The sequence below is a fragment of the Amblyomma americanum genome, chromosome 8, assembly GCF_052857255.1.
Source record: "Amblyomma americanum isolate KBUSLIRL-KWMA chromosome 8, ASM5285725v1, whole genome shotgun sequence".
Classification (NCBI taxonomy): domain Eukaryota; kingdom Metazoa; phylum Arthropoda; class Arachnida; order Ixodida; family Ixodidae; genus Amblyomma; species Amblyomma americanum.
In genome coordinates this window covers 92,613,325-92,624,898 of record NC_135504.1, presented here as the reverse complement: position 1 = coordinate 92,624,898, position 11,574 = coordinate 92,613,325, and positions in this window count along the sequence as shown.

The window sequence follows — 11,574 nt, the reverse complement described above, 5'->3', positions numbered from 1 at the left end:
TTCTCGTCATTCCTACACATCTGCGCTCCTTCATTTGCTCTTCCTACCACGATGATCCCCAGTGGGCCCATGCCGGATTCCTGAAGACCTTCACCCGTATACGACAGCGGTACTACTGGCGTGGGATGGCCTGTTATGTCCGCCAGTTCGTTCAGTCCTGCACCGCATGCCAGCGACGAAAACATCCACCTCGTCGACCCACCGCTCCTATGCAGCCGCTGCCCTGCCCAGCGCAGCCCTTCGAGCGTGTTGGCATCGACCTCTATGGCCCTCTTCCCAGCACATCAATCGATAACCGCTGGATCATCGTTGCCATCGACAACCTTACACGCTACGCTGAAACGTAGCCTTTACCATCCGCTACAGCCCACGACATTGCATCCTTCATTCTCCATCGCACCATTCTTCGCCATGATGCGCCCAAAGAGCTGCTCAGTAATAGATGTCCGGCCTTCCTCTCCGAAGTTGTAGAAGCCCTCCTTTAGGAATGCAACATCGTTCACCGCACCAGCTCCGTCTACCATCCCCAGACAAACGGCATGCTTGAGCGTTTTGACCACACCATCGGCGACATGCTGGCCATGTATGTTACATCCGACGATTGTAACTGGGACCGCGTTCTCTCTTTTGTCATATACGCTTATAACTCCGCTGTTCAAGCCGCCACTGGATTCTCTCCGTGCTTTAATCTGTACGGCCGTGAGCCTTATTGCACAATGTACACCATTCTACCTTACCGCCCTGATGCTTCCGAATTTACAACTCTTTCTGAAGCCGCAACTTATGCCGAAGAATGCTGACAGCTTCCCCGGTCCGTCACTTCTCACGCCCAGCAATAGCAGAAAAGCGCCAATGATCCCCCTGCACTTCTTGCCGCTTACCTTCCTTACTGTTTGGTCTGGCTTTGGGTACTTTGCTCAGGTCCCGGCCTTTCCTCCAAAGTTCTTAGCAATTACCAGGAACCCTACCGTATTCTTCAGCAGACTTCTCCCGTCAATTACCTCATCGAACTCGTTACGCCATCCCCTGACAATCGTCGCCGAGGCCGCGCCATTGTCCACACGACCCACCTCAAACTATAGTACGATCACGCCATCGTCACATCGCCCTAGGCCAACAGGGTGCCGGCCTTTCGCCCGGGGGTTTGGATTAGTTTATGGGGGTTTAACGTCCCAAAGCGACTCAGACTATGAGGGACGCCAGAGTGAAGGACTTTGGAAATTTCGACCACCTGGGATTCTTTAACGTGCACTGACATCGCACACTACACGGGCCTCTAGAATTTTGCCTCCATCGGAATTTAACCGCCGCGGCCGGGATCGAACCCGCGTCTTTCGCGCCAGCAGCCAAGCGCCATAACCACTCGGCCACTGCGGCGGCCTCTTTCGCCCAGGGAAGTTGTGAGACTGGCCTTCGGCTTTGGAATCTTCAGATACTGGCGCTTAACGAAGAAGACGACGAGAAGCGCCGAACGCTCCATCCCTCGTACGTGCTCTGGACTGACCGCTGCCTCTGGTCTGTGTCTGGACTGTACCTCTGGTTGTTCGCGACGCAGTGCTTTGCAAGACATTTCTTATTACACATTGCTATAATGCGAATAAAAACTTCGCGAAGACGACGGGACAAGGTGAGAAACACACAAAGCGCAGAACTTCCCACTGATTTTATTTTTCGAAAACACGGCGCTTATAAAGGCAAACAACATGACGTACAAGGTATATGCGCTGCACAAAAGGAACAGCGAGCGTAGGGCGATGACAGTACCAAGAGAGCCACATATGATTAAGACGCCCGGAAAGCCCGAATATGACAATCTAAGAAGTCAATCTCTGTTCTTTATAATGAAACCGAAGGCGAGCTAACATAGTTGTCGCCCTTTTTTGAGATGAAGAACGCCTGGATAACTTCTCTTTCGGTTTGTGATTTGGCTCTTGAAAGGAATTTAGTTTTTTCTAGATAAGGATGACAGTTGTTGGTATCGCATTTCCTCCAGTTCAGTGGAAGATTGCTGCCCATGCCGGTGCGTAGGGACCGCCTGTGCTCTAGAGCAAGCTCATTATAGCATCGGCCAGTTTGGCCTACGTAGGTCCGTCCACACGAAAGAGGTATTTCGTAGACTCCTTCTGAAATGCACTTAGTGAACTTGTTCTGGTGGTTCTTTCTGCAAGTGGTGGGTTGTTTTTTTGTTCTGGTCACTAAAGGACACTCTTTTTTCAGCTTGCACGGCGCCGAAAAAACAACGCGGATGCGATACTTCTCCGCAACCTTCTTGATGATGTGTGAAAGACAATGGAAATATGGCATTACAAATGGTGGCTTGGCTTCTGAGCGTTGTCCCGTCCTATCGGAAGATTTTAACCTTTGAAGCAGGCTTTCGCTAGTGCTGAGGATTAGAAATTGGGGGTAGCCAGCTGAAAGAAGGCATTAGACTTGACCTTGAAAACTAGATGACATGGTGCGGGAACAGGACTTCTGTAAGGCAGATAGACAGCTAGACATTATAATGCCACGTTTCACTAGCTAGACATAATAATGCCACGTTTCACTAGCTTGGAGTGAGCACTCTTAAAAGGCAGTAAACTTTTGTTTGGCCGTGGGCTATATGACCAGCACACATTATCATCTCCGGAGGTTCTCTGAGCTTTACGAATTCTACTGAAATTTTTACCTCGGCTTTTTCTCCCGGTCTGGATTTTTTAAACAAAAATTTTAAAGCCGCGCGCAGTACTCCTTCGCTCGAAAGTGTTTTAATGTTCCTCCTTTTATGACCTAAAATGCGGTAATATTTACGGGCAACACTGCGCTGTGACATCAAGGCCTGCCCGCTATCGGCACACTACCTGAGGGGCAGCTATTTAAGCGGCACACCACTGCTTGGCTTCCGGGGCACGACATTGCTATGGCCGTGCGCTCACACCCGTTCTACGCTCAGAACAGTTATGTAAAAGCTGCTATGTGTTACCGCAGTTCAAATCGCTGTGAAATGGCGGTGTCATGTCCTCCCGTTGATTTGTTCCATCACATACGAAAATGCCACGCTCAGTTTAATTCTGTTTTTGCTAGCTTGCTTAACGTTCTGTTGATGCTTTCTAGATATATTGCGAGTAACCCTGGCCCTTTTCACGCAGTAAACACGACATGTACCAATTCCGAAAGTGCCGGTATTTCTGAAATTTACACAGCGGTTAAACGTTTGCAACTGAGTCAGGCGGCATACCTTCAAGAAGTTGAAGCTATAAAAGAACAACAAAATGCACTGAATGCGTCACTGCAAGCTATTGCACCAGAGTGTCTGTGCTAGAAAGGGATATGCATTCGCCGAGACAGATTGAATCCGATGCGGCACACTCCGCTGCATGTTCTGTTCACGTCTTGTGCCAGGACTTGGTGAAACTTAGGGTGCCACTTGATGACGTGAACAGCAGATCTAGAAGAAACACCTTGCTTATATTTGGCCTGGCTAATTTTTTAAACGGAACTTGGTGTGAATCAGAACAAAAGATACCGGCCTTCTGCCAAACCAAACTAGGTGAGCAGGTTCCTTCTGAATGCATAGAGCGTGCTCACCGGCTAGGCAAGTTCCAAGCAAACAAAAACCGCCATATCATTATAAAGCTCTGCAGTGTCAAGGATAAGGAGCGCATTCTACTACACGGTATCAAGTTTAAGGACACACGTTTTGCAGTTCGTCAGGATTTCTCCTCTGCTGTCAGACTTGCGCGATCTAAGCTTGTACATCACGCAAAAGCCCTGAAATGCCCTTTTGCACTGCGGCACGATAAGCTACTTATAGATAAGAAATGCTTCACATACTATTGTGCTCTGGACATGATTGTTGAGTTAAAGGAATAGCAAAGAGCTAGACACCTACGCAATTTGCCTGTGGAGCAAGGTGAGCATAAAAACCGTCCAGCCCGTCATATTTCGTACCTTGCATTTTTGGTCGTAAACTGTAGGAGCATAAAAAAACAAACCCGACGAATTCGCTGCTCTTGTCTTTTCCGTTAAACCACACGTGGTAATAGGCGCAGATTCATGGCTCGATGAATCTATTTTTAGTTCCGAAGTTTTTCAACCTGGTTTTCACATGTACCGTTTCGACCTCCATCTACGTGGCGGTGGTGTTTTTCTTCTCGTTGATTCATGCCTTCAGTCGTCGCCTCTTGTAGTTCCAGCTCAAGGCGCAGAATCTGTCGCGTGCAATATCCGTCTTAGCAATGGGCATCTACTAACAGTGTGCTCTTTTACCGTCCCCCCGCTCTAAGTTCATTTGAGTCGTATAGATTACTGTCTGACTTTATGACTATAATAAATAACGACTATGTTATCGGCGGCAACTTCAATATGTCTGAAGTTCAGTGGGTGAACAGTAAGCCGGTCCTTAGTAATTTATCAGCACTTTCCTTAGCTTTTCGCGAGTTAATATCGGCAAATGATCTCTACCAGTGTGTTACTATGCCTGCTAGGCTTGATCCTAGCCGGTTTTCTGTTCTAGGCTTGCTTTTTCCAAACCGGGCTGCACTGGTATCTAATAACTCTGTCATTCCGGGCATTAGTGACCACGACTGCGTTGTTGCCCATGCTCGAATCATGCCGTCTTCGTGTCCTCGCAACCGACCAAGGAAGGTTTACTGTTGTGATAAGGGCGACTATGCTTCACTCTCAGAAGAGCTTGCCAATTTTCTGGCGGAATTCAGCCGCTTAAATCAGTGCTTAGAGTGTAATGATTTGTGGAAAACATTCAGCTGCACCTTGAAAGAAGTTACAGACAAACATGTTCCCTTCTACATTCTGACAGCAAAAAAAAAAAAACGCAGACATAAACCTTGGGTTACTCAAGAGGTCAGGCGACTTGTTAATAAGAGACATCGTCTGCTAAACACTTGCAGGGGGCATCGTAATCCTAGAGTACGTGACATGTTACGTTGTCTTGGAAAGAATATTAAGAATAGCAAAAAAGGTTGCAAAAGAAATATTATTTCTTAGAACTAGGTCCCAAGTTAAAGAAAATGGTAAAAGAATGCAGCGCGAAAAAAACAAGGACGAACAGAAGTGGACAGGACAGGGCCCTGTCCTGTCCACTTCTGTTCGTCCTTGTTTTTTTCGCGCTGCATTCTTTTACCATGTTCACTGACCAACAAGCCCAAACAGCCGCTTTAGCCCAAGTTAAAGAACCACCCGAAATAAATGTGGAAGTGTTTAAAAGCAAACGGTAGAGAATCAACTGGCATTCCGAGCCTAAACAATGCCAATGTATTAGTTACAGATGACTATGAGAAGGCCTGCTACTTTAAGGCTTATTTCCAGTCTGCTTTCAAGACTTCATTCCATCATGAACTGCCTGTTACTCATGACGTTGTGTTATATGACCGAACTCGTTGTGACCCACAATGAAGTTGTCAAATCGTTTGCCAATATAGATGTTCCCTCGGGAAATGAACCTGATGGCCAACCTTCCTACGTATTAAAGGATAGTTTTGACGTGATTGCCCATTTTCTGCTTTTGATATTTCAAAAACCCTTACGTTCTTCATCTTTACCTCAAGAATGCAAAACGGTAAAAATGTAGTCCCAATCCATAAAAGCGGCCTAAAACACAATTTATTCAATCGCAGACCAATTTCGCTCTCAAATGTATGCAGTAAAACGGTGAAACACATACTGTACAGCGCTCTAATATAGCATTTAGAAAACAATAGTTTTTCACCGAATCCCAGAATAGTTTTAGATCTGGCCATTCGTGTTCAACACAACTCTTCGAATTCAGTCATGGTCTTGTTGTTTCATTTGACCTTGGTGTACAGATTGACTGCAAATTTCTGGACTTTAACAAAGCGTTTGATTCTGTTCCCCATGTTTCGTTGTTGCATAAATTATATTTTCTAAGTCTTCACCCTTTGCTAATGACTGGATTCAGTGCTATCTACAGGATCGCAAGCAACGCGTTGTAATTAATGGCTCACAATCTGATTATGTTGCGGTCACCTCTGGAGTCCCTCAGGGATCTGTTTTGGGACCCTTGGTGTTTTTGGTACATATCAATGATGTTCACGATCTTTCATGCATAATACGTCTGTATGCAGATGGCTGCATTATTTATTACAGCATCAAACACAATCCATCTGTGTTTAATTATACTTTAGACGCTGTACAGCTGTCGCGAGTAAGAGAATACAAGTATTTGGGGGTTTATTTTTCATCTAAACTCACCTGGAATAAACATTTCAATTACATATCAGCAAAGCGTTGCAAAATGCTAAATTTCATCAAACGCAATTTCACAAAAGCGCCTGCCAAAATTGGAGAAATAGTTTACGAACGTAAGATCCATTTTGGAGTCCGCCTGTACGGTTTGGGACCCCCGTACTAAACTTCCGACATGCTTGAAATGATGCAAAGCCGTGCAGCTCAATTCGTCTGAAATAATTTTAACTTCACGTCTAGCGTTACATTACTTAGGAATGGGTTAGAATTGGAAGTATTAAGCGGGCGCGGGAAAAATTTGCGGTTAGAAATGCTCTACAGAATGTATTTCGGAACAGTTAGAGTAGACAGAGACGCTCACTTTTTGCCCCCTCATTTTCTGTCTAAGAAGCGCGATCACCAACTGAAAATAACAGAATTTAATGGTCGGACCAATGTCTTTCGTTATTCATTTTTGTAGCGATAGCTACATTACGGTAGCATTTCGAGCCTTCAGCGTGGCGGCGCCGCCACGTTGTCACGTGGTTGGTCACGTGGCGCGGAGCAGCTGCCGGCGGCGCGGCGCCGTGGCTGATCACGTGGTTCGTCACGTGGTTGCTCACGTGACCAAGTTCCACTCCGCCAGCTGTAGCCCTCCCGTGACTCCAGGTTTAACCAGAGCTATACCGCCGCCATTTTTTTCCAGACACTCTCATCAAATGGAATCGACTTCCACAGAAAATTGCTGAACGTCAAGTGAAACATTGTTTCGGGCTTTGTTTTCACATGCGTAGCTGCTTGCGCGCTGCCTTGGTTTAATTTGTTCGTTCATTCCTTTCAATTTTTTCTTGTTTGTTATTGTGGCGCCATTCTGTTCTTTTGTTGTTTTTTTCACAGAACGACCTCTCGCAAACAATATATATTTTTGTTGTTTGTTATTGTGGCGCCATTCTGTTCTTTTTGTTGTTTTTTCACAGAACGACCTCTCGCAAACAATATATATTCCCCCCCTGCAATGATGCCTTCGGGCGCTGCAGATATTTGAAATAAATAAATATACGCCCTGCGTCTGTCGAATGATAAAATGACAACCTTGATTTTGTGGCATTTCAGGAACAGAGGTACTGCTAACTGCCTACTGTTCGCCCAACCAAAGCTCGGACACTTTCCCACCGCTGTCTGCAACTTAAATTGTTCGTCAGTGATGTCATGATTTGTCCATTGAAACCGAGTGTGGTGTTTGTTTCCTCTTGTTTACTATTTAAATTCGGTTCACTGTTTAAATAAATTATTTTTACAACGAGAAGATAGAGTGCTATCGAATGTAAAACTATTATGCACTCAAATTATCCATTAGTTGCCCATGAGTGGGGTTGCAGTGCTGCCTTTGGGAAAGTTTTCTTAAGTTATAACCTTATACTTAAGCAAGGGAAATGCGCTAAAAAGACACGGACGAGAAGAGCACAAGGACGGGTGCCCGTCCTGGCGAACAATTACGTCAGCGATACGTCTCTTGCCCTATACAGAAACTAGTCAGCCTGATTAAAATCTGCCTTGCAGGCTGTTATGGTGCTATCACTTTTACCAGAAATGCTGTGGGTATATCCGCCGCGCATGCGCTCACATGTCTTTTATTTAGAGGCGTCAGCTTCTGAATAAACTGGTTGTTAGTTTGCGCTCGTTCTGTCGTATCTTGTATCTTCGTGTGCTCTTTTATGAGCATAACCTTTGATGACATTACACGTGTCAAGCCAACTAGTCCGTCAACAACTCTTGCTGAAGGATATCGTCCACAAAGGTTCAGTTCTGTTTCCACGTTGTGTCAAAGAGCGGCCTCTTGAGAGCCCTTTCGCGAAGGATCAAGATGTTTCGAAATTCTAAGAACCATCCTGCCGCGGTCCAGCCAGAAATAAAGATGTGCATGGAGATCTCCAATTAAAACACACAGATAACTTGCGCGGTAGAAGAAGACTTGCTCCGAGTTGCCGGTTAGATTACGCCATGTGACGTCTTCACTGTGATGTGGAGGCTAACGAAAAGGTTTCAGCTTAAGTTAAGGACAACGCATCAAGCCATGGAAAAAAAAAGATAGGTGCAACATTAAGAGACCGAAAGCGGGCAGAGTGGGTGAGGGCACAAACGCGAGTTAATGACGTCCTAGTCGAAATCAAGAGGATGAAATGGGCTTCGGCAGCGCATGTGCTGCGAAGGCAAGCGTTGCAGGGGCGGCAGAAAGTTAGGTGGGCGGATGAGATTAACAAGTTTTGCGGGCATACGGTGGGTGCAGTTGGCAAAGGGCAGGGTTAAATGGAGACACTTGGGAGAGTCCTTTGCCCTGCAGTGGGTGTAGTCAGACTGATGATTATTATGATTATGTACAATTGAACCTTCTTTTCACGCTGTGTCGTATAGCGGGCGTTTGTGAGCGCGACTGATTAATTAGTGTCGCGCCGCAAGTAGCCCCTGCGGAGTTCTGGTGTCTAGTGGAAGCATGCCCTTCTAAAGTGAACAGAAGGCGAACGTTCTTCTAGACTTGTGCGCTGCAGTTGGCTGCAAGAAGGCACAGCAAGTGCGACACTAGAGAGGAAAACAACCCAATTGTAACAAAGAGGAATTACTTGACGAAAAAAATAAGTCAGCTTCACGAACACGCGAAGGAGGAAGGGAACCATCCGCAAAAAGCCCAATGCGGATATTTCGGCTTTCGTGACTGAAAAACCTCATTCCTGCATTAGTGATGTGACTCCTGAGGTGGGAACATAAAAGACTTCAGTGTGGAGAATTCTATAGAAGGCTACACTGCATTCGTGTCACCTCTGGCTGCAGCAGAAGTAAATAGGCACAGACTTTTTATGTAGGTTTGACTCCGCTGATATTGATGAAGACTGAAGGAATACTGGGCTTTTTAGACATGGTGTCGTGGACTGATGAACCCGACGTTTACAGACATGACGTGCTCATCATTCAATACGTGTATTACTGGAGTGATACGAACCTACTCTGGGTGGTACAAGTAACACGCCATAGCCAATGGCCATTTGGTGTCTGGTGTGGAACATGGGGTCTTTGACGTGAGAGTAATTAGGCTAGCATTTTTTTGGCCGTACGCTCTGAGCGCACCGGTAGTTCAATGACACCTTGAGAGGCACTGTCCAAGATGTTCGCTGCGATCGCACCTCGCGCTTCGAGAGATCACCTGGTTTCAGCACTATATGGCGGACAGGCTCACAGCAGCAGTCTTGCGCGAATGGCTTGACGGAACCTTGAAGGACAAGTGGGTCGGGCGGCAGGGACCAGAGGCATGGACTGGACGGTCAGCTGACTTGACATCTCCGGAAATATTCTTGAGGAGAGAGAAAAAAAGCTTTGTAGGTTTCGAACAATGTTTCGCGAGTCAGGAGGGCTGACTCCTGAGTTGAGGACTCCGGTGGATGGCGCTGATGTCTCGACCCATCGGCTGATCTGACATTGGTCGTCGAGACCAATTCTGGTCATGGCTGCCTCCAACTGCTCGCATGACAGCGAACGTGATGTAAAGGTGCCTGAGCTGCATTGTCACAATCCAGACTTGCTCCAGCTCACCTTTCACGCGGAAAGCACTGCCAACGAAGTAATATCTCGAATCGTTGGCGGTTACAGGCACTTGTGGGAAGCTGTCTTAAGACTTGAAGAAGCCGCGGATCATGATATAAAAACTTTTGTGGTCATGAGATAAGCGAGTAAAAACGAATAATTCGCTGATATTGTTTTCCAACGCGGGGAGATGCGCATTTCACGTGTCATTTTCCTTCTCAATTTAGCAGTATAAAGAGCAAACGAAAAATCTCAGCCAAACTTTGAGGTTTGGTTGAGTGGTATAGCCGTAGCCGTATGTTACATCGCATATCTGTATGTTAAATCGCATATTTTGTCATATTCCACCTGTACCATATCATATTTGGAATGCGTTGCCGCTCCGACATCCAGATCGCGCTTTGCACCTATTGAAATTGCGGTTGCTTGCACCTGCCCGTCGAGATGACGTTCAGGGTTCGGAAGCCAAGTGGTCTACTGTCACACGTGAACAACCACTGCAAGCGATGACTGCGCTTAATTGTATACATTATCCACGCTAAGCCCTCGAGAAAAGTGCGAAGTATCGGTCCCCCGGAAGTCTTGAGAAGGACACGCTGTGCAATTTGGCGCAAAACGAATATTTCCTTGCCAGGTGCTATTCTTGGGGAAGTGGTGTGTAGAGTAAAAACTTGCCAGTGTCGAAGAGATTATATGAGAGGACCCCTCGACACATTGTATGATGAGTGTCTCCAAAAGCACGCTTTTTTATTCGCTCCTGGTGAAGGCTCTTCCAGAAACTGTATAAACGTAGTCCCTGAAGTAAAATAATTCGGAACTTTATATTATAGTTAGTACAGCCCCAGCAACAGTAAATAGCATAGCGATCTCTACTGCAGTGTTTCTATTCATAATGGTCGATTTCTTGCGCATACTGCTGCACATCATCGTACTTGGTTAATTCTGTTCTCCCATTTATCCTTAAGAATGGACTAATTGCGACTTCAGTTAAAACAACAGAAGTTTGTTTTTATTTATTACCTTTTATTTTTATTGTTCGAGGGTACCGCACGCGATACATTATATAAGGGGCGCGGATAACAACGGCAAAAAAATGGCCAGGCTTAGCTTGGTTAAGCCAAGAATGCGGTGCATATCTCGATGGAGTTCCGTGCTGCTCCGTTGACTCGATAGGCTATTGACTCGATCGCTATTGAAACTGCCCGTGTAGCAGCGCTCGATCGCCTTTGAGTCGATAGACTATCGGTTCGAGGGCCCTCGAAATGCCCGTGTGACAGGGGTATAAGACTGTCCCGGAGAAGGAGCGCAGCTCTTTTATGCATATGCCGTGACGTCAATCATAGCGCAGCGCCCCTAGCGGGAGGAGCGGGAGTCAGGTAGTGGCTGCGGCCGCGCGCGACCGCGCCAGTTGGAGCCCAGCTTTTCGTCCGTGACGTCACGCGCCGACGCAGCGCCCCTAGCGGGAGGAGCGGGAGTCAGGTGGTGGCTGCGGCCGCGCGCGACCGCGCGAGTTGGGGCCCAGCTTTTCCTCCATGACGTCACGCGCCGGCGCAGCGCCCCTAGCGGGAGGAGCGGTAGTCAGGTGGTGGCTGCGGCCGCGCGCGACCGCGCGAGTTGGGGCCCAGCTTTTCTTCCGGCTGTCGTGACGTCACGTCACGTTGTTTGGTGGCTGCCCGGCCGCGCCCAAGGGCTGAACTGAGTGATTGCAATATGCAACGCATAAAACATACATTATACACGATTTACAATGATGGACAATAGTTTTGAGAGATTAATGTGCTTCGTTGATGGCGGATTTGACGAGTCGAAGACTGATAA